This window comes from Procambarus clarkii, chromosome 82, assembly GCF_040958095.1.
Source record: "Procambarus clarkii isolate CNS0578487 chromosome 82, FALCON_Pclarkii_2.0, whole genome shotgun sequence".
In the NCBI taxonomy this organism is placed as follows: Eukaryota; Metazoa; Arthropoda; class Malacostraca; order Decapoda; family Cambaridae; genus Procambarus; species Procambarus clarkii.
The window spans coordinates 9,944,742-9,969,052 of record NC_091231.1 but is presented as its reverse complement, the minus strand read 5'-3'; the positions used below and the strand labels follow the sequence as shown (position 1 = coordinate 9,969,052).

General features: G+C 44.7%; 1 protein-coding gene across 2 annotated transcripts in view; it reads right to left on the bottom strand.

Annotated features, from left to right (window-relative positions):
- Nucleotides 1-19,029, bottom strand: part of LOC123764321 (solute carrier family 15 member 2) — a 75,893-nt gene extending 56,864 nt beyond the window's left edge. Inside the window, exon 1 of one of the 2 annotated variants that reach the window (XM_069316096.1) lies at nt 18,964-19,029. The gene's annotated coding sequence lies outside the window, so the exon portion shown is untranslated. The remainder of the gene's footprint in view (nt 1-18,963) is intronic. The other variant, XM_069316098.1, reaches the window with a different exon arrangement.
- Nucleotides 19,030-24,311: the final 5,282 nt, after the last annotated feature.

Here is a 24,311-nt window from a genome sequence, read left to right as displayed (position 1 = left end):
GCCAGGGAATGAGGATATGGTGCCAGAAACGCCTTCATGATCAACATACTTATTGCACACCTCTCCCACGACCTCTCAAGAACAACGGTGTGTTGCCTATGTATGTCAAGTTTGGTTGTGAGTGTTGTGCAGACTCCAGATATTTATGCACGTGCCACCAACTTCAAATTTAGCGCGCCTGCTAAGTACGTTGACCTTGAAAATAGTGGAGCCTCATGCAGGCTGGCCGATTTATTTTTGCTGATCATGTTTGATGATTGGCGGCCCCTTCCACCCTGTGAATAGGCCATCTACTGATGTGCTGCTTTGTGGTTCACTGTGGAGCGAGTGTACCAAAATACTTTCTATATAGGTGTTGTGACTTTAACATCAACTGCCATGACGCTTCAACGGAGCGATCTCGAGAACAGAGCAATCTCGAATGGAACTCAGGACCCCCCTAAGGATCTTAAGCCCCACACTATTTAACATACTTATGAACGCCATTGTAAATATTGAATTTCCGGAAGGAACACAACACATGAGATATGCAGATGATATCCTAATACAAGCTCCCACCTTGGGAAAAATTAAACAGTCCATTGAACTCCTTGGAAAAAAATGTGTTGAACTCTGTTTCACTCTCTTCACAAACAAGACAAAAGCAAACTATCATCACAAGCGGGGAGAAAAGGAAGAACTACAAATTAATGGTGTAACACTTGAATGGGTTGACCACTATCGGTACCTTTGGCGTCACTGTCGGCTCTAACAAGGGGAAGAAAGAGGAGCTCAACCAGCTCATAGGAACATGCAAAAGTCGACTCAGGGCACTGAAAGTAATGACCTGGAATGGACATGGAGCCTCTATTACCGTGCTTAAAATGATGTACACAGCCTATGTGCGCTCCGTCATAGACTATGCCGCACCAGTTCTGTGCACTTATTCCCAAAGCGATGTGAAAAAACTTGAAAGCATTCAAAATGAAACCTTGACAATCATTCTTGGCATCCCAAGAACTGCCAAAACGTCTAATCTACGAGAGGAGTTGTCCCTCCCCAGTGATAAAAGCCGAAGCTTGCAATTAAGATAGCCAGAGATCCCCATTACAATGATATTGCCAAGAAAAAACTGAGCTCTGTGCTACTTTCAGGGGGAAACAGGAGAAGCAGAAAATGGAATCACAGATCAGTCTGCTACCTCGAAGAACTTCACCTGCTTGAGCAAGCCCGTGAGCTCCTGCCTGTAGAGAGGTTACCTCCCTGGGAGGATGACTCATGCAAGATTATCATCAATGAAATGGCAATGAAAAAGTCCGAAATGATAGCTCAAGAAATGAGGCACAATTATCTGGAGGAAATCTATAAAGAAGCCAGAAATGAGTTAGATCAAATCTACACTGATGGGCCATCAGACCCTGTCAATGGCAGGGCTGATGCAGCATACACGGTAATTAGGAATAATGCTTTACAACACGGAAATGAAAGAAAAGCCCGTATTGAGAACTATGCCTCTTCAACACAAGCGGAGCTAACTGCCATTGTTATGGCGTTAAGATTCCTTGAACAAAGCACTAACGGTGCAGTGATCTACACTGACTCAAAAGCAGCGCTACAAAGCCTTAAAAGGCAGAAAATCTTAGATAATCGCTGAGATCAAGAGAGCGGTGAGAGTACTAACTAATCAAGGAAGAATCGTCAAATTTCTGTGGATCCCCTCCCATGTTGGAATCTGTGGAAATGAACGAGCAGATGTGCTGGCTGCGAAGGAGACCACATTGAATACTTCATACCCAAGACTCTTCTACAAATTAGAGGCATTGTCAGGCAATATCACCGTGACAAGGTAAGTGAGGAAAGGAGGACAGAAGATCAAATCAGGGAATCTGTACAATGGTACAACATGGTTGCAGCTGACAATCCCAATCATTATGAACGAAGAGGAGGTGGCCACGGGAGAAAATCAGTAATAGCAAGAATTCGTCTTGTATACAAATATCCATGGAGATTCGGAGTGGAAACAACAGTTGAGCAGAGGAGTAGCAGAATCTGTGGTGAGAGTGATGGACACCGCCTTGACCACGCCTTGACCACTACCTGAGAGAGTGTGGACATCTAACAGTCATTAGGAATGTGTAGAATAATAAACCCCCACATTGTTTGAGTTAGGAAAACACTTTGTCAAATATAGATACTGTTCTTAAAAGATTCCCCCATTTTGCACCCGCAAGATAACGTAAGATTTTAAGGGTTGACAAATGTTAATCTTCTTGTTTGATAAGATGTTCACTTGAGACAGTCAAGCAAGTCCCAGCTGTGTCTGGGTACAAGGGACAGGATGAACAACCCAGCGGGTTTTCTTCCTATTGGGGAGTGTTGCACATGCTGCTATGGCGGTGTGTCCACTCACAGGATGAGTGGCGCTGCCCAATAAACATGCCCTTCAGGGCAAAATTAAAACAAAATGGCAACTGCCCCAGGCGAGGTGCCGGGCATCGCTGTTGCCAAAGAGTGACTTTGGGGGACCCCATCGTACGCTGATCAATTGCTCTCTAATGATGGTGCCATTTCCTCAGTGGTGACCCACGACACATCAGAGGGCGGTGCACCTGACGACGGATACACGGTGCAAATAAGTAAAAGTCAGCGCCGTCAGCAGTCGAGGACACGATCAAACCCCATTCGGCTGCTGCCAAATATTTACGGCTAGATTTTCCCCTGGGAACCACAGTAGAGGGAAAAGTGCAGTTGTTTTATGAAGCGTGTGAGGCACATTATGACAAGGTCATTAAGTTATCTAAAGATGAGAGTGACTATGTCTTCATTACAAACGACGGTGCTTTTGTAAATAAGTTGCTTAACAAAGAGAATGCTGCAGGTATCACGATGAAAAAAGCAGTACCTAGGTCTCCAAAAGTAACCATTGTCATATTCAATGTCGATAAACACATTAAGCCTGTATATCTTTGTGATGAAAATGTTGTAAATCGTAAACGTCTGACAAATGGCGTCATAGCTGCCACATGGAAAGGTGACACACCTATACCGGACAGAATGTACTTTAGAGCAGCTTTAGGCCGGTACTATAACATTTACAACCCTCTCCTTCGTAGGTGCTATAAGTGTCAACACTGGGGACGTCACGTGGCCAAGTATTGCCCAAGCAAAAACTATTTTTATGCCGTGTGTTGTGAAACTCATAAATCTGAGGCGTGTTGTAAACAAATAAAGGAACTGTACCCAGCAAGTGAAAAATGCATAAACTGTGGCAGAAGCGGTGTTCAAGGTTGGCACCTTGACGTGTGTCAAATGACCAACTGTTTCCCGTCAGGTGCCAGGAACTTACCCAGAGGCCGGGGGTGTCGACACTACATTCACCTTCCCCGCCACACCACCATGAAGAGTGGTTCCAAAATGCTGCAAACAAATCTTAAACAAATATTCAAGAGATGTGTAAATATTTCATTCAAAATGGTCTGCTGCCAGAAGTCTTGGCCAAGTATCCCCAGTGATTGTAACCTATCCACCGCTGCCCACTGGATGGGGGGGGGCCGTGTGCAGGACAAACATATCAATTATGACACTACCTCTCCACATATGTCAGTTGCTTAAATTAGAAACTGTACTTGTGGTCGATCTTGAGCCCATTGTTGATGTGACGATGTGCATTGAATTTTGTAACTAGCTCATCAAGATTGTAACTTGCTTAGCTATATGAATTGCGGGGTTCAGTCCCTGAGCCCAGTATATGCCTCTGTAACCCTTTCTACTACCGCCCATAGGATGGGTATGGGGTGCATGATAAATGAACTAAACTAAACTCTCGCTGTAACCCCTTGCAGTCTCCCTGGCTTGGCGCCTTCTTATATATATATATGTAACAGTAACCTTTTGCCTCCTTGAAGGGAGGTGCCTAGACACCCAACTTAGCACTGTTCCCAGATCCACCTGCCTATTTCTCTAGCTTGATTACGAGTCCCTTGTCAATATCAATCAATTAATGTTTATTCAAAAGAATGTGTACAAATAAGATAAGTGTAATGTACAATTGTAGGGACATGAGATACACAGCCAAGCAACAGCCTGGTGGACCAAACTCTCACAAGTCAAGCCTGGCCTCGGGCCGGGCTTGGGGAGTAGAAGAACTCCCAGAACCCCATCAACCAGGTATCAACCAGGTAACACGTACTACTGAAGCCACTATTAATCAAAGCGTTTCGGGCAAAACACTTCGGTACAGTGTCACAATCTACAAGATTGATGAAGTCTGCCTATTCTCCTTTATTTCTCGCATCATCAATCAATGCTAAAACAAACCTTAAAACTGAATTTGAGGAAGTTTGAAGACGAAATTAAACTTTTTTTTTTTTGTAAGTATTCTACGTGACTTCTTCGTATTAATCAAGTACCTTGCAAAGAATGCTGGTTAGTGATACTGGCCGACAGGTCACCGACTCGCCAATGAGCGCATGTATCACGTGTATAGCAACTGATGCTCTTGTTATCTCTCACACTTTACTCGAGTAGTGTGCACTTTGTTATTTTTTGCTTCGATTTTGCGTGATAATTGTCTAGTGTGGGGGGGAGGGAGGGAGGGAGGGAGGGGGGGAGGGAGGGAGGGAGGGAGGGGGGGAGGGAGGGGGGGAGGGAGGGGGAGAGAGAGGGGGAGAGAGAGGGGGAGAGAGAGGGGGAGAGAGAGAGAGAGAGAGAGAGAGAGAGAGAGAGAGAGAGAGAGAGAGAGAGAGAGAGAGAGAGAGAGAGAGAGAGAGAGAGAGAGAGAGAGAGAGGGGGAGAGAGAGGGGGAGAGAGAGGGGGAGAGAGAGGGGGAGAGAGAGGGGGAGAGAGAGGGGGAGAGAGAGAGAGAGAGAGAGAGAGAGAGAGAGAGAGAGAGAGAGAGAGAGAGAGAGAGAGAGAGAGAGAGAGAGTGAGTGAGTGAGTGAGTGAGTGAGTGAGTGTGTGAGTGTGTGTGTGTGAGTGTGTGTGTGTGTGTGTGTGTGTGTGTGTGTGTGTGTGTGTGTGTGTGTGTGTGTGTGTGTGTGTGTGTGTGTGTGTGTGTGTGTACTCACCTATTTGTGCTTGCGGGGGTTGAGCTTTGGCTCTTTGGTCCCGCCTCTCAACTGTTAATCAACTGGTGTACAGATTCCTGAGCCTACTGGGCTCTATCATATCTACATTTGAAACTGTGTATGGAGTCAGCCTCCACCACATCGCTGCCTAATGCATTCCATCCGTTAACTACTCTTGACACTGAAAAAGTTCCTTCTAACGTCTCTGTGGCTCATGTGGGTACTCAGTTTCCACCTGTGTCCCCTTATTCGCGTACCACCAGTGTTGAATAGGTTATCCTTGTTTACCCGGTCGATTCCCCTGAGGATTTTGTAAATTGTGATCATGTCTCCCCTTACTCTTCTGTTTTCCAGTGTCGTAAGGTGCATTTCCCGCAGCCTTTCCTCGTAACTCATGCCTATTAGTTCTGGGACTAGTCTAGTGGCATACCTTTGTACTTTTTCCAGCTTCGTCTTGTGCTTGACAAGGTACGGGCTCCATGCTGGGGCCGCATGTGTGTGTGTGGGGGGGGGGGCGGTGGGGGGAGGTTACAGAGAGGGACAGAGAGAAAGATGAAGCGTTTTCGATGTTTCAAGCCTAGTCGTGGAGGGTAAAGGGGATAATGTTGAGTCAGTAAGCCATTCCTGCTTCATTGAATGGATGCATTAACAGACCTGGGGTGGAACCTCTACATTGCCGTGTTATATAGTCTACTGCCCGGCTTCTTGCTCCACCTTGTGCTGCATGTGACGCTTCCAAGCCCATCACGACCAATAGTTTACTAACCAACAGGTATTCTTTAGTCAGGTATACAATGTCCTTTATTGTGACGTTTCCTGTCCCCCCCCCCCCTGCTTTATTCATACCTTTATTTTTTGCTTCCTCTGAATACCGTGACTGACGGCCAAGGAACAAGGTGTCACCGGGCTTTCCTGGAGAAATGCGCCGTAAGCCACAAAAGTAACGGACTCTTGACACTACTACGCAGCGTCTTGAAGAGGCCGAGTCATCGACGTTATGTATGCTTCCAAGAAGTTTAATTAAATCTAGATTTGTGTGTTACCACACACACACACACACACACACACACACACACACACACACACACACACACACACACACACACACACACACACACACACACAAGAGTTACGAGGAGAGATTAGAGGCGTTAAACATGTCAAAACTAGAAGATAGAAAACAAAGAGACGATATAATAACCACTTACAAAATACTAACAGGAATCGACTAAATTAACAAAGAGGAATTCCTGAAACCAGCAACTTCGCGAACAAGAGGTCACAGATTCAAGGTAAGGAAACAAAGATGCCGAAAAAAATTAGTTAGTACACTAGACAACCGACGCTTAGAAAGGCAGAGTCCAAGAGCTAAGAGCTCAATGCTGCAGGCACAAATAGTAAATACATACACAATTACTCGTCATTTAATATCGGTCGAAATTCACCCGCCAAGCTGAATTTCACATAATCTCACATAAGCTAAATACGCCTAAGTAGGTTTTGGTTAAAAATATACAAGAATCAGACCATAAATGTTGAACTGAATGTATATATTCGTTAAGTGCCTTAAAACACAAACTACAGATTATATACACCTCCAACCTACACCTTGATGAGTAAAAAGTCTCACTGTTTTACAAAATATTCCCGAGAGCCTGAAAATATGTAGTCCAGATCACATCAACTATGTAATCTATGCCATACACTGTGTAACCAGGTAAATCCTCCCCCCCCCCTCCCCCACCCAAAGACATATATTGCACAACTACAAATTTCTGGAAATACTTTCAACTGCATAATAAGGACAAAACTGCACGATAAAGAGCATTACTTTCACCGATGAATGAAACATTTAATGAAATTCCTAACATTTCGAGTACCACTTAGGAACCTTAAGAAAATACTGCAATAGCCCTACAAGTCTAATCGCGGTAAGTCCTATTTATCTGTAGGATATTACGATACCTATTCTGCTATCGCAGCCTAGCCTGTGTCCAGCCTTTCTTGGTGACCCAGCCCGTCAATGTTCACAACGTCACTAAACTGATGTACTAAATTGCCCCCAATTTAACCTAAACTAGAACCCACAAACAGAAAACGGAATATCACATCAATGCGAGCCGGTATGAATTTTAATACATCATCTTTTCGCCGTAGGGGATTTATACGGCAAAATGCAATGTACTCTTCGAAAGGACGGGGGTTGAATTGTCTGGTCTATCAGGCTGTTTGTCTTCGTAGCCCCAAGGCCCACAGGCTGATCTGATAACTCAAGCAGAAACCTGTCCAGTAAGTAAGTAATTATCAAAAGAAGGCACCAAACCGGGAAGGCTATGTAGCACCATCAAATACGCAAAATAATCAGAGGGCGCTAAATATCACCAAGGATGCCAATACGAGAACAAAAACGCATAAGGCGAACGATATCAAAAGTATCCGAGCCACCAAGAATTCTATCGAGGGACAGGTGACCGCGAGGGGCGGTCGGAAAGCAAGACACACGCTCGTCCTGGAAGTCAGGACATTCAAGAAGGACATGCACGACCGTAAGAGGGACAATGCAACTAGGACAATAAGGAGCAGGGCGGCGCTCCATCAAGTGACCATGGGTTAAGCGAGTATGGCCAATACGCAACCTCGCTAGAGCTGTTTCCCACCGCCGGTTACGGTGGAAGGAGGACGGCCACGAGGAAACACAACATTTAAGAGTACGTAGCTTGTTACCAGTAACAGACAACCAAGAAGCCTGCCAACGGGCAAGGACTGAGGAATGGATAACCGGGTAAAAGTCGGAATACGGAATGCCTTTACGAGAGATGGGACAAGAGCGGACAGCTTCCTTAGCGGCAGCATCCGCACGCTCATTTAAAGACATGCCAATATGGCTGGGAACCCAACAAAACTCAACCGACTTAAATTTACTGTGAACGAGAAACAGCCAATGCTGGATCTCGACAACTACCGGATGAACTGGATTAAAGCACCCGAGAGCCATGAGGGCACTACGAGAGTCAACAACAACCACAAAGGAAGACTGACAACGAGAAAGCAGGAGACGAAGAGCATAGAGAATAGCATAAAGTTCCGCTGTAAAGATGCTAGTCTCCGGAGGCAAGCGACACATATAAGTGCGATCAGGAAAAACAACAGAGTAGCCAACACCGTCCGCTGACTTAGACCCATCGGTGAAGACAGAAACGGAGCGGGAGTGAGAAGAAAAGTGCTCGAGGAAAAGGCGTTTTAGAACTGTAGGAGGGGTAAAAGCTTTAGTGATACGAGTCAAGGATGTACAAAACCGCGGAAGAGGGACCCTCCACGGGGGCAAAGAAGGAACAACACGAGGAGAAACATCAGAAATACGAACGGAAAGAGAATCCTGCAGGCGAGATAACCGGACAGAAAGAGGGAGGTGGTGAAGAGGAACAGGAACCGCAGGAGGGGTAAAAGTTAAAGCACGACAGAGACGAGAGGAAGGATGTTGCAAGGACCGCGCAAGATAGCGAAGACAGTAGCGATCACGGCGGTCCTGGAGAGACAGGAAGCCAGTGTCAACATACAAGCTAAGGACGGGAGTCGAACGAAAGGCACCAGAACTGAGGCGCAACCCAGTATGGTGCAAAGCATCAAGACGGCGAAGAGTAGAAGGAGAAGCAGACGAGTAAGCAGGGCAACCATAATCGAGCTTAGACAGGACGAGAGAGGAATGTAAAGCAAGGAGAGTGCGCCTATCTGCCCCCCAAGAAGTATGGGACAAGACCCGAAGGAGGGTAAGGGACTTAGAGCACTCAACACGGAGGTAAGAGATATGGGGAGACCAAGACAAACGAGTGTCAAGGAATAACCCCAAAAGCTTCGCGGAATCTTTGTATTCAAGGGGATGACCATAAAGTGACAAAGAGGGGCGAAGAACAACCCGTTTCCGCGTAAAAGTCATGGCACAAGTCTTAGAAGTAGAGAACTTGAAGCCATGACCTGTGGCCCAAGACGACACGGCATCAATCGCAAGTTGAAGCCGGCGTTGAAGGAGAGGCGAATCATCACCCTGACAACAAAGGGTAAGATCATCGACATAGAGAGCGGAGAAGACACCAGAAGGAAGAGAGGAAAGAAGACCATTGAGGGCAACCAGAAAAAGAGTAGTGCTCAGAACACTACCCTGGGGCACACCTTCGTATTGCTGAAAAGAGGGAGAGAGAGCGGTACCAAGGCGCACCCGAAAGGAACGACGAGAGAGGAAGCTGCGGAGAAAGAGAGGGAGATGACCACGAAGGCCAAAAGAATGAAGTTGAGATAGGATATGATAACGCCAAGTGGTGTCGTAAGCCTTTTCTAGGTCAAAAAGGACGGCAACAACGGAGGTCTTCGCAGCAAAAGCAGTACGTATATAGACCTCCAAGTTCACCAGGACATCTGTCGCGCTGCGGCACTTGCGGAAACCAAATTGAGAAGGGGAGAGGAGGTGATGGTGTTCCAGGAACCACATCAGACGAACGTTAACCATACGTTCAAAGAGTTTGCAGACACAACTTGTGAGAGCAATAGGGCGAAAGTCCTTAGGGGAAGTACCCAGAGACCCCGGTTTGCGAACAGGGAGGACAACGGCATCGAGCCAGTCCTCAGGGACTGACGACGACTCCCAGATCCGATTATACAGACTCAGTAAATACTGAGACGTGCTCGGAGGGAGATGGCGAAGCATCTCATAATGAATACCATCGGAGCCCGCCGCCGTAGAACCGCAGAGGGCCAGGGCAGAACGAAGTTCAGAGAGAGAGAAGGGATCATTATAGGGAAGCTGAAGATGAGTGCAGAAATCTAAAGGACGAGACTCAAGGACAGGTTTACGAAGAAGGAAAGATTGGGGAAGATGAAGACCAGAGCTAACAGAAGAAAAGTGGGAACCCAGTTCGGAAGCGACCTGCAACGGGTCCGCCACAAGAGTATCATGGAGGTGAAGGACCGGTGAAACATCGGGAACGAACTTACCCGCTATCTTGCGGATACGCTTCCAGATCTGGGCCAGAGGGGTTTCGGACGTAATTGTCGAGACATAAGATGCCCAACATTCACGTTTAGCCGTACGGATGGCCCTACGGGCCACCGCACTCGCTTTCCGAAAGAAAAGAAAAGAATCGGTCGTCTGCCTACGGCGGTGCTTCTTCCAGGCTGCACGCTTACAGCGGACAGCCCGAGCACAGTCCGCATTCCACCAGGGAACGCACTTCCGTGGACCCCGAGAGGAAGAGCGAGGAATAGAGCGGAGGGCAGCGTCGAAGACAGTGTCATGAAAAAGGAGGAGAGCGCGAGAGAGGGGCAGAAGGGAGAGGTCAGAGAGAGTAGCACTGAGGGAAAATAGGGTCCAGTCCGCCTTAGCAAACTGCCACCTAGGGAAAGAGAGGGAAGGGCGAAAAGAGAAAAAGGAAACAAGGATGGGGAAATGATCACTTCCATGGAGGTCATCAAGAACCTGCCATGTGAAATCTAAGTAAAGAGAAGAAGAGCAGAGAGAAAGATCAAGACAAGAAAGGGTGCGAGTTCGAGAGTCCAAATGAGTGGGCTCACCAGAATTCAGAAGAGACAGGGAAGAAGAGAGGAGAAACGGCTCAAGGAGGCGACCCCGGGTATTCGTCAGAACGTCACCCCAAAGAGAATGACGACAATTGAAGTCACCCAGCAGGAGCACAGGCTCCGGCAAGGAGTCTAGGAGGTGTTTCAAATCAGGAAGAGAGAGCGGGACACTCGGGGGGAGATAAATGGAACAAACTGTGTACCATTTCCCCACAAAGATACGAGCAGCAGAACAATGGAGAGGCGAAGGAAAAAGTAAAGGAACAAAGGGAACATCAGCCCGAATCAAGAGAGCAGAAGAATTAGAAGCCCCAGCAATGGCTGGGGGGGGGGAGAGAAAGGAATAGCCACGAAAACGACCAGGACGAGCACCAAGCATCGGCTCCTGGAGACAGACACAAAGGGGCGAAAACCGCGAAACCAGAAGTTGGAGTTCGAGGAAATTGGCGTAATAACCTCGAACGTTCCATTGAAGAATGGACAACGACGAGAAGAGAAAGGACAAAAACAGAGAACAAGGAAGAAACAAAGGCGAAAGACCAACAGAGCACGTTAAAGAATATCAGGGTCGGGATCAGGGTCAGCAAAGTCAGGGTTAGGGGGCATGGGTAAACTGAGCAAAGACGGAGGGAAGGAAACGGGAGAACAGATCAGAGGTGGGCGGGCAGGGTCCGGAGGAGGAGGAGACAACGGAGAGGAGCAGTCAAGGACAGCAGCAGGAAGAGGGGGAGTAGAAAGAGAGGAGCGCACCCCAGCAAGAGCAGCAACCGAAAGGGAAGCAGGGGCCAAAGAAACCTCCATAGCAGGAACAGGGGGCGCAAGCACTGAAACGGGAGTGGAAGGAGCAACAGAGCCAGAAGGAGGAGCTGAGGAAGAAAGCGAAGCCTTCTTACCCGCCGGGGAAGAGGAAGGAGAGGAGCCAGGCTTACGCTTCTGACTTAAAGAGACCGGTGTCCCAGCAACTACGTACCGGGCAACGGATTCCAGTGTCTCAACAGGAGAAGCCGAACGAGAGCACACACGACGGCCGTTAGGAGAGCGATGGACATCCGCCCGCACCGACAGGCGGCGGGGAGAGCCGATAGATGGAGGAAGAGGATGGGAAGGAGGATCGGAGGGGGACGAGGAAGGAGACACAGAAGACACGACAGACCGGGTAGAAGGAAGGGGAACCCCAGACAGAGGACCAGGAGGAGGATCCTTCGGGAGAGAACCCAAAGGGACAGAGGAGGGGGCAGTGGGCGCATCAGGGTCCAAGGCCTGGAAACGGTTGTGAGTCTGAGGAAGGCGGGAAGGACGAGGAGAGGAAGAGCGCAACACGCGAGCATAAGAGATATTAGCATAAGGCGGGAGCCGGCGAACCTGGCGCCTCGCCTCAGGAAAAGATAAACGCTCCCGGTGCTTCAAGTTGAGGACAGCTGCCTCAAGCTTGTAATGGACACACGCACGGGAGAAGGTAGGATGGGCCTCACCGCAGTTGAGGCAACGAGCCTGGGGAGAAGCGCACTCCGACTTAGAGTGACCTTCGCCACCACACAAAGGACAGAGAGAGACAGTCCCGGAGCAGCGGAGGGCACCATGCCCAAACCTCCAGCACTTGTTGCAGAGCCGAGGAGAAGGAATGTACTCCTGGACAGAGCACCTGGCACCAGCAAGAATGACAGAGGGTGGAAGGGTCCTACCATCAAAGGTAATCTTCACAACCCGGAGGGGTTGACGGCGACTACCACGAGGGGGACGAGTAAACGTGTCCACCTGGAGAATAGAATGGCCCTGGGCAGCGAGGATATGACGAATATCGTCGTGGCAGTCGCGTAGGTCCCGAACACCGGTCGCAACATGGGGCGGGAGCAAAATAGTGCCAACACTGGCATTCAACTGAACGTTCTTCGAGACCCGAACGGGGGTCTCGCCAAGGCAGGATAAGGCAGCCAAGCGGGAAGCAGCATCCTGAGAAGGAGCAGCAACGACACGCGTACCGAGACGAGTGGGGTTAAAAGTAATGGAGGCATCCACGGAATCAATGAGATGTCGATGAAGGGAGAAATCGTCAGGAGGCGCAGAATCAAGAGGGAGGAGATCAAAATATTTGGCCCACGAAGCGGGACCAAACAAGGCTTGATAGGTAGCAGAACTGGAAGGAATCGAGCGAGGGCGGCCGTGACGAGAACGGCGGTGAGAACCCCCAGAGAGAGAGGGGTTAAAAGGCGCAGTAGTTACAACTAGAGAAGGAGCCGCGCCAGGGGACGAGGTAGTCACCACTGGGGGCTTGGGGCTCGACCCAACCACAGAGGAGGGAGGGGAGCCAGGGGAAGGAGTCAGAGAGGCCAAAGGAGGAGCAAGGTCGGGGCCCAATGCAGCGGAGGCTACAGAGCCCGGTCTTCCAATACGGACCGACTCGGGGGCTTGGTCGCCCACCCCACGAGCCTGAAAAGGTAAGCCAGAAGCAGCCGAAGCAGGGGTTATCATCTTGACGAAATTACGAATTCACTCACGAATGTGCCCCCACACCCACCATGGAGCCACAATTAGAGGCAGGACACCCAACAAGAAGCTATCGCCGATCTTGTCGGGGCCTCCTAGGGGTGCGTCGTGAGTATACGCCCCACAAACGCCACCTTAAGAAACCGACAGTCCGTCGAGATCGGGTTCAGTGACGAAGTGGGGATTGACAATAAAAGGTTCCCCTCGCTCTCGACGTCGGGTACTGCAGTTCTACGGGTGCAAGAGTATGCCTCCTCAAGCACCCGGGCGTCAAAGTAGAAGAAGTCCAAGGGAAGAACCAGAACGAGCAAAAGGTCGGCAGGAAACGGCAAGCAGATAGGAGAAGAGGGGGGAGAAAAACGAAACAGAAGGAAAAGGAAAAGATGCCCAGCAGAATTGGAGAGGACGGCAGCAGGAGCACAAGGCTAGAAAAGGACAGAGGACTGTCCCAAGGAGCATCACACTCCGGCAGCCGCCCACTAAGCCCCCAGACGGCGACAACGAGCTGAGCGGGGAGGGGGAGAAACCTGTCCAGTTTTCTCTTGAAAACACCCGCGGTAAAACTTCCACAGCTGGACGGTAGAGCGGCGGTCTCGCTTCAGGTATGTTGTAACAGTCATGCTTGAAGCGACAATCAACAATCTCGCTACAATCATGCATTATGCAACATACACCGGGTTACAATCATTCATTAAACTGCTAATTACATCCAAACGTAATAATATTTGTAATCAACAAATATGACACTTCAAATTAATGTTATCAATCATTACTAGAAATAACAATCGGACTCGATTAGAATCCCAAGAAAAGTCTCTCGTAAGATTCAAATCAGCAGAGGTAAACACTCGAGGATTGTCCTGTTGCCCTGGACGTGTCCTCGAGTAAAAGAGTTTTTCTTTGCTAGAAAAGAAGTATGCTTATTAGTTAGCCCTTTTTTATGCTAACAAGGCCATTTCCGTGTTAGTAAAGCACTCTGGGATGCTCTTATACGCAGGTTCGAATCCTCGTCACGGCCCTTTGTGGATTTGTTCATTAAAGTACTCTCTTCGTTAGTAAAGAGCTTTCTGTGCTAACAAAGCACCTTTTCTAAAAACCTCTACACAATGTCCATTATTTGCATCTCCCAATTCCAACGAATTTTCCTCTACACTCATGAATCCAATGTACCTTCTTGTATATAAATAAATAATAATAAATAATAATAAATAAATAAATAAATAAAATGTATTCATACATGTTTGGCTTTTATCGAGGTTCCCTATCCCCCTAAAGCCGAATTACTGACCCCGCCCAGGATACAACTCCACAACAAGCTAACTCCTGAGCACCTACTTACTGCTAGGTGAACAGAAGCATTAGGTGAAAGGAAAAGTGCCCAACCAGTCCTGTCCCGCCCGGGTTCAAACCCGGAATTCTCTATTGTGCGTGAAGTTCAAGTATGTTTATTGAGACAAGAAAGAAATACATCTCAAAGGGATAGAGTAGCTTAGGCTATTTCTACCCCCTCTATTGGGCGTCGAGAACGAACCCGACTGTACAAAATAATAATAATATTAGTTGTTTACATTAGTTATCTTATAGTGAACCCTCTCATAGTAATTTACGATATGCATTTTTCCTGATTACAAACTCAAGAATGCAAAGATATTGCAACTTTAAAAATCTACAGTATAATTTATATCTTATCTAGCTTGTCTAACAGATTTTCCTCATATTATATACTGATAAGCTCGTGTGTCCACGTACCCTCTCCTCTTTCCCCGCCCTAGCTCGCTCGCTCGCTCGCTCTCTCTCTCTCTCTCTCTCTCTCTCTCTCTCTCTCTCTCTCTCTCTCTCTCTCGCTCGCTCTCTCTCTCTCGCTCTCTCTCTCTCTCTCTCTCTCTCTCTCTCTCTCTCTCTCTCTCTCTCTCTCGCTCTCTCGCTCTCTCTCTCTCTCTCTCTCTCTCTCTCTCTCTCTCTCTCTCTCTCTCTCTCTCTCTCTCTCTGTCAAAACATAGGAGGGAGAGAGGGACAGAGACTTAACAATAAGAGAACAATGCACCCAACATTGCCCCATACACTCCATTCATATAAACGTTCCAAATGTTCAGTGCTCATTATAAGCCGCCTACAATCCTCATCAAACACAACTCTAATTTCCTTGAAAACATTGTTATACTTTTCAGGCAATATTTGAGCGCTCACCTTAGGCGATTTTAGGCAGTCGTTTGGGGCGATAATTAAGAATCTTAATTCCAAGTTATCCATCTGATCGAGACAAAAGTAGCTTCAACAACTACACAAGAAAAGTAGCATCACTTTACTGTCCAAAAAGATATTAATTACAATAAATACAATACAATTACAATAAAATATATAAACGTAATAATATATACATAATATATTTTATGCACATCCGTAGTTTTTGTAGGAACTATATGTAGCTTACTACTGAATTCTTGTTTTAGTAACTCCACCCAGGTGTCTGCTGATTTTTTCCAGGCATGGCTAATTATTCTCTATGCACGAAAGTATTGTACTGTTCCAGAGCCAATTAGGCTCTGAATCGTTAAGCACCAGATATCCTTATCGGGTGATGGGTCGCCTCGCAAGTCATTGAGTGCTTCCTCCTACTACGCATCACTCTACTCAGAAGAAAACATTAAGCCCACAATGGTCCAGTCAGTAGAACATGTACCAGGGGAGTCCAGGGACGCGGGTATCTCTCCAGTAGCCTCGACGGGGAGTGAACGTCAACGGCTTAGTAAAAGGTCTTGGCATTTCTGGCTTTAGTGCCAAAACTCAGGAGACGGTTCCATGGGTTTAAAACCTTACGGAAGAAAAAACACGTTTTCTGTCATTGCCGAGACACATTTTCAAGTTATTGTCCTAGTGTCGTATCGTTTGTCCCGAGTCCACCAAGAGGAAGCAGCAGCTGGCGATGAGCTACCAGTGTCACCTTGGACCAGCTGGTGACACTGGTAAACTCTAAGGGAGGCGCTCACTGCTCCACCCGGCTCCCTTACGCACAACTGTGCCAACCCCAACAAAACAAAAATGTGAACAGGAGCTGGGACACACTCGAACACTGCATCTGTGAGTGCCCTGTTATCAATGACACCAGACCAAATGGTATGAGATACTGTGAGTTCTGTAGCTACTTCATAACCCTCCATATAGAATAGGGCAGCTGCATACAGCTGTGTACCCAAGCTTGTTAATAAAAAAAAGGGCACGCATTTCTGGACATTACATGAAGCCAAGACAGACAACTCCATCGATACCGAGACACTTGGGTCTCGGTGAAAGATTTATAGCCAGCCATTTCTTGTTAGGACCAAAACAACCTAACCAAACCTGTCCAAGACTCAAACCAGTGGATTAGATCTATTAATGAATTCTGGAAGGCCTAAAGCATGTTCTACCTGAGTCTTACGTGTCTAACTAGACTAACTATTTAGTGCAACTAATCTAAACGTTCCTACCCCCTACGTGGAGTGTTTTCAAGAATTTGATGGTCCCTAAAGAAGGGTAGAGGGGTTACCTTGAGGTGCTTCCGGGGCTTAGCGTCCCCGCGGCCCGGTCGTCGACCAAGCCTCCTGGTTGCCGGACTGATCAACCAGGCTGTTGGACGCGGCTGCTCGCAGCCTGACGTATGAGTCACAGCCTAGTGACTTGGTTGTGTTAGTTTATATATAATACCAATCCTGTTCCTAATATACGTAAACAATTTAACAGGAAATAAGTCCATTTGTATCACTGCTTATAACAACTGATAAAGATACTCTTAACATAAGAAGACTTGATAGTACAGAACAGAATGCAGGGAAGGTATTTTACCAATTAAGGAAAACGAGACTCTTGGTAGCAAATATAACTAAATCAATAGAGAAACATATGAGCAGAATAACTTTGGCAACATATGCCAAACTAGCCTAACTCTAGATAGCCTTCAGGAACTGACAAAGGAGCCTTTTCAGCACTCTATTCAATATGTGCGAGAGTATGTTGTCCCGGCATGGAACCCTGATATAAATACACAACACAAACTGGACAAGGTCCAGATAGCCTGAACCAATGAGACTGAGCAATGTAGATGGAGGGAACTTTCAAATACACTGGAAAATAGAAGAAACAGCACAGACATGATAATGACATTCAAGATTCCAAGAGGAACTGACCCATGACATCATTGATCAAAGCAAGGAACAGTAGAACATTTATTTATTTATTTATATATATACAAGAAGGCACATTGGGATTGTGAGGATACATAGCAGTAATTACATTCTTGTAAAACCACTAGTACGCGCAGCGTTTCGGGCAGGTCCTTAATCTAAGAAATTAATTACTAATTACATTGGAAACAATCATTAATCAAATTACATTGGAAACAACTGGACTCTGGAGACAAATGAGCCACAGAGATGTCACAAAGAAATTCTTCTGCAAATCATAAATGGAATGGATTTGATGACGATATCGATATTAACTCTATAGTTTTAAATTAAAATATGAGCGAGTACAGTCATTGCATTAAACTACTAATAGTCGAATGACGGAGCGTCAGAACTAACGTCCATCCTTGCAAAACACCCATGGCGGGTGCTCCAGATTACACACACAAGCTTCAGAATAACGAGACCACACTAGAGTTAACGACCTCAGGTTTACTAACCCATACGGAGGGACCAGTTATCAATTCCATGATAATGCCTGATCACGAAACACTGATCATTTGTATGCGGAAAATCCACAAAGTTAGAGTGGAGGCTTTAGTCAAGCTTTAGTGTTAGCCTCCACTCTTTCTTTGTGATTTCGTGTAGTCTGGTGTTTTCCCTTTGTTTTATTTATAAATACAAGTTCTTCATTTCATTCGCTTAGACGATTGCAGCCTCTAACCTGGGACCTCAAAAGCGGAAGCCTGTAGTCTACCAACTGTACTACGAGTGTCCATAAGGATCCCAAACACCTAATTCGTATCAAACTTTTAGCCTTCCTCGAGGCATCACTCATTGTTAGGAACCTGGGTCAACCCGGTGCTTGGGTTGACCAGGATCCCTAACACTTTAATGTCGCAACCTTTTGGGGTCGAGCCAGGCCCCTCCAGGTACCCTATCTGGACTAATATATAACATAACCCACAACATGCTACAATGCCCTACATCACTAGTTGGTTTAGTTCATTTATTATGCACCCCATACCCATCTTGTGGGCGGTAGTGGAAAGGGTTACAGAGGCACATAATGCCGCTTATCAGCACTATACAAAGTAGCAGCAGTCTGCTTGCAGAGATAAGACCCACTTATCATCTCTGGCACAGTTACCTCAAGAAACCGATATGTACACTGATATCTGTTCAGTTCGCAGCAAACAAACATACTATATTGTTGCTAATTGAAGAGATATTATCAGGTGAAATAAACTGCCTATTTGTTTCTGCCTAGTCCGGGACTCAAACCCCTAGCCCTTCAGACTACGAGTCCTGGTCTCTGTCCACACGGCCACAAGGACGTGCTTTTCCACCCAAGGAATAATAAACTGATGGAATCATTTACCTGAGAGTGGTGAATACCAAGACAATATTCCAGTTAAAAATTCACTGTAAAAAAATCCTCAATAATAATGGAAATTACCTTTGAAAGTCCTCCGGCCTCAAGTCCCCGCCAAAGCCACTAGAGATGAGCACCCTCATACAAATTTGGAAAAGAATCATCCACAAGTTTTGATTTAGACTGTGCCACTCAATGCCTTATGTTGTCTACCTAAACACATGCCTTGGGTCGTGCAGACACCTATATGTCCAATTTGGAAGTCATATAATGAACCCAATGTTACGCTAATACGAAGGACGTGAAAAGCATATACAATTATAATACGTACATGATATAGGTCCATGATCAAGCAGGTCAGCTGTCAACACCTGCTGGTCCGCGCCACAACAACGAACAGCTGATCACTGTTGCCAGATCTAAATTGCTGAAAGTAGCGAGCTGACGGGCTAAAAGTAGCGAATTTGTAATTAGAGTAGCCCAATTTTTTTTAGTGAATGATATGGGTTTCAAAGTAATATATTTTGATATATAGAGTACACTACACGATGTTAATTGTTTTATTAATATTATTTCTGCACATACACACACACACATTATATATATTGGCCAGGGCCGCCAGCAGCCCTTGGGCCCGCCCCGGCAGCACCCAGTCTTTAATTTGGCACCTTTGTGGCACCTTTGTGGGACCTTGGTATAAACCTAACATGTATATATACACACTGGCTGCCTGTCCCTCCTACACAATGATTTATTATTACCTATTATTTTATCATTTAATTTAAATATTAAATAAAATAATTCATTTAATTATTATAGTAAGTACTTAATAATTTAATAATAAGTAGTAAGTACATAAAAATGATTAAAAAGTACAGTTTAGTCATAGGAGATTCCTAGATTGGAATTCACTACAAAATTTCAATATATCCAAGTATTTTTAGTGTGAAATGCTGTTATTATATGCATAAATTGTTGTTTTAATAATATTACGCTTAACCACTTGGGCTGGACGGTAGAGCGACGGTCTCGTTTCCTACGGTCCGCGTTCAATCCCCGACCGCCCAAGAGGTTGGGCACCATTCCTTTCCCCCGTTCCATCCCAAATCCGTATCCTGATCCCTTCCGAGTGCTATATAGTCGTAATGGCTTGGCGCTTTCACTTGATAGTTCCCCCACCCCCCTGAATAATATTACGAGAGCAGTATTTACGGGCTATTCATGCCCGTGCTACCTCTTGGGTAGCTTAATTTTCATCAATCGAGAGCAGTACGTCCTAACCAGACATTATATGATGATATCCTGAACAGTTGATAAATAAAAGTAATTGCGTAACTCCAGTTATCTAATACTTATCATAAATGGTATAAAACCTTATCATAAGCCAAGGGATTTGTAGATCAGTGTTTAAAGGGAATTCGGAAGTAATAATAACACAGCTGATGCCATCTATCGGCAGAAGAGAACACTATCAACCAGCTGGTCAATATATAGTGGCCATAAGATACAGCTTACGCCATCTGTTGACATCAAATTACACTTATAACAAATTACCCTGCAAAATACCACTAACGCCATCTCTGTTTTTTCCAACGCACTATAAATAGCCAAACAGCAACCCATAAGGTGGGTTGTTGTGCTCGGGTAGGAGGTTCCAAGCTCCGCCCACAGATGGTATGGGGGTGCATAATAAATGGCATATCATTGGTAGAAACTCTTTGTTGACATTCACACAACAGCCAATAACAGGAAGGGATCAGCTAAAGGCTCCATCCACGTAATAAATCATCTTTATTCAGCACACCATCCTTGCTTATGACATTCTGCTTCAACTTTAATCTACCTAAAAAGTGAAATGTTAAGTATTTAAAAGTATTAATATAGTGATAATTAAATACTGCTGGATGTAACGAGTGTTACAGAAACATGGGCTGGCTACCTAACTTGTGACGTCATCAGTGGGTGTTGCCTCACACAAATAATATCGGCGATACAATGCCTCCGTCCTCTTATTGGTCTACATTATTCAGTTAGATGGAAATTTCTGTCTTGTATAAAACAGAAATTGTTGTTCTTTTGTACAACAACAAGGTTATTGAGCAAAATGACGTATATCTTATTTGGCATTTTATTCATATAAGCGTTGACATTCCCCGCAACAGCCAATCACAGGAAGGGATCAGCTATAGGTGCCATCCACTTAGTAAATCGTCTTAGCTCAGCCCACCAGTCCTGCTTATGGAATTCTGCTTTAACTTTAATTTACCCAAAAAAAGTGAAGTGTTAATTATTTAAAGTGTTAATAAAGTGATAATTAAATATTGCAGGATATAACAAATGTTATATAAAAGTGGGCTGGCTACCTAACTTGTGACGTCATTATTGGGGGTTGCCTTGACACAAATAATGATACACTGCTCTGCCCTCTTATTCGAGTAAATTATTCAGTTAGATGGAGATTTCTGTCAGGTGCAAAACAGAAATTGTTGTTCTTTTTCACAACGACCTTGTTATTGTGCACAAGGACCTATTTCTTAGTTTAAATTTTATTCATAAAAGAGTGCTGGTATTCCCCGCAACAGCCAATCACAGGAAGGTATTTCTGGAAGCTCGGCCTCCTTATGGACTCAGCACATCGCTCTAGTTCATGGCTCGCTGTTTCATCTCTTGTATATACAAACTATGACTTTTTTCGATTACTGTTATAATTAATAATATAAGATATAAATGTTTTTACACAAAATCTCTAAATTCTGCCATTAAATGAACTTTGTCTGGTATACATACAAACATACACCAATTTATTACCATTCATACATTATTAATTTCAAATGTAATGTATACTGTCTAGTTTTTTTCCTCTCGCCATTACTTGGTGCAATATTTGAAAGTTTTCTATTTATTTATCTATCTATCTATTATCTTGTATTCATATTTACAAGTTTCTGTGCTCGGAAGAAAACTCTGCATTGAATTGGGACTAATTTATTAAATAATATTATTTAGCATTAATTAATATTTACAATTATTATTAATTACAATTATTTATAGCTTAGTTACTTTCATGTAACTCGCAATCGTACATTCTTAACTTTAATAGCCCAAATTAGCACATCTTGCTTTTCAATGAGCCCAAAAAGTAGTTTTAGTTAGTTTAGTTCATTTATTATGCACCCCATACCCATCTTGTGGGCGGTAGTGGAAAGGGTTACAGAGGCACATAATGGGCTCAGGGACTGAACCCCACAATTCATTTAGCTAAGCAAGTTACAATCTTGATGAGCTAGTTACAAAATTCAGTATAAGTCGTCACATCAACAATGGGTTCGAGATCGACCTCAAGTTTAAGCAACTGACATATGTCGAGAGCTAGTGTTAAAATTTATATGTTTGTCCTGCACACCGCCCCCCCATCCAGTGGGCAGCGGTAAAAAAGTAGCAAGTAGCGAAATTAAAAATTTGGGAGCGCGGGGCTCTCAAAAGTAGCCCAATTCGCTATTTGTAGCCCAACCTGACAACATTGCAGCTGATGTGTATTTACTTATGACGTCACCGTTGGTGAAAGCCATCAAATGAGTATCATAATACGTTTAGGGATCTGAAGAATTTTAACGTGTTATCTGACAATTGAATTTATCTAGATATTATAAACCTCTTCAATTATTTTACAACATTTTAACAATGCATGACACACATGTATAACAATTATAATTCATCAACGCGTCTTCAGACAAAGTTCATTCTATGCGGCTTCTTGTTGTTCTTGTATTACATTCAGCTACACGGAAGAAAGGGTCCAAGTAGCACGGGCTATGGTGAGCCCGTTGTGTACGGTTCATGCCCAGCATGACAGACTAGGCAGCTAAAACTGCATGTGATAAGCCTGAAATTGAGTTGGATATTAGCATTCCAATCTCAATATTTCAGGAAATTAGGGAAAACAGAAGCGCAGTCAATGACACTCAAAGACCAGAAAGCAAGAGTATAAAGAGCTATGACTTGTTTTGAATCGGGAACTATATGTACGTGTAGCATAAAACATCCACTAGACAGTGTGATATTGTAATTGCCAGAATTAGGCTGGGATATCGATATCTATGGCAGGTGGCTGCAGGTAATGAATCCTCCCAATGGTGAACATTAAATTGTAAACTATATGAACAAGAGCTGGGACGAATTCACCAACACTATCTGTGATTGCCCTGTTATCAGTGATTTTAAACCTAATGGTCTGAGGTACTTTGAGCTCCATAATTACTTCATACACTCAAGAATATTGGTAAATATTTTTATGCTGTACCCAGATTGTGCTAGTGGAGGCTAATAGATCAGCCTTACATATGTTCGCACCTGATTTTTAGTCAGAGTTGATTTGTTTTTGTATTGAGGCTGGTATTTTCTCCCCTGATTCCATGTATGACTAACCATCCTGTGAGATGGGAATATTAGATGAACTTATAGCTGGTTGTTTAGTCAGAGTTGGTTTATTTTTGTATTAAGGCAGTCTCAGTCTCTTTACAGTCTCCATGGTGTAGTGGTAAGACACTCGCCTGGCGTTCCGCGAGCGCTTTGTCATGGGTTCATATCCTGGCCGTGGAGGATTAACTGGGTGCAAATCCTTAACTGTAGCTTTTGTTAAACACAACAGTAAAATGTGTGCTTGGTTGTAACAACGATTCTTCGCGTTGGAGATCTTATTCCAGGGACCTGCCCAAAACGCTACGCGTACTATTGGCTGTACAAGAATGTAACAACTCTTGTATATATCTATACAAAAAAAAAAAAACAGGTATTATCTTCCCTGATTCCATGTACTGTATGACTAACCATCCTGTGAGATGGGAATAATAGTTAAACCTATAGCTAGTTCTTGATCTACACTGTAATATCTCATATAGAATAGGATAACAGCACAATGCTGTGTATACCTAATTTTGTTTATAAAAAAAAGCATTCATCAATTTTCTTTTTTTTAAATATACAAGAGTTCTGTTCATTCAAAATAAAAATTTTTCAAATATAAATTAATATTATTATATATTAGCATATTGTGCATATTTAGGCACTGGTTAGGTTATAGTAGGTGTTTAGGTTCTGTTGCCAATTATTTGTATTTGTAGTATGTGGGTGAAGCATTTACAGTGTAGTGGTTCGAACAAAATTCATCAGCGAAGCACTTATTCCAGAAGTGTTCGGACGTCATAAGTTGCGAGTCGTTTGTAAATAGTTTTTCATTCATAAACAGGAGGTTTGGCAGGTGCATGGAATGAACTTTGGGTCTTTGTTTAGAGGATGGGCTGAATTAATGCATCTAAAACTCATTGCACTTTCAACTAAGAATCCCAGGTTCGATCCTGGGACCTAAATGGTTGGGTGCGTTTCTATTCACCTAGCAGTAAAAAGGTACTTGGGAGGTACCAACTGATGTGGGCTTGCATCCTGAGGGAAGATCAGACTTCCTTTCCCAGACAAAACAAATTATTATTAATATTATAATTCAGTGTTTCGGGAAAGGCAGCCAGAGTGTATTTATACACGTTAGGCATATATCGATGGCGAATTACTGACCCTTCCCATGATGCAACCCCACAGTAACCTATATAATTCCTAGGTACCTACTTACTGTTAAGTGGACAGGGGCATTAAGTGATAGGAAATGTGCCCAATTTCTGTCCTGCC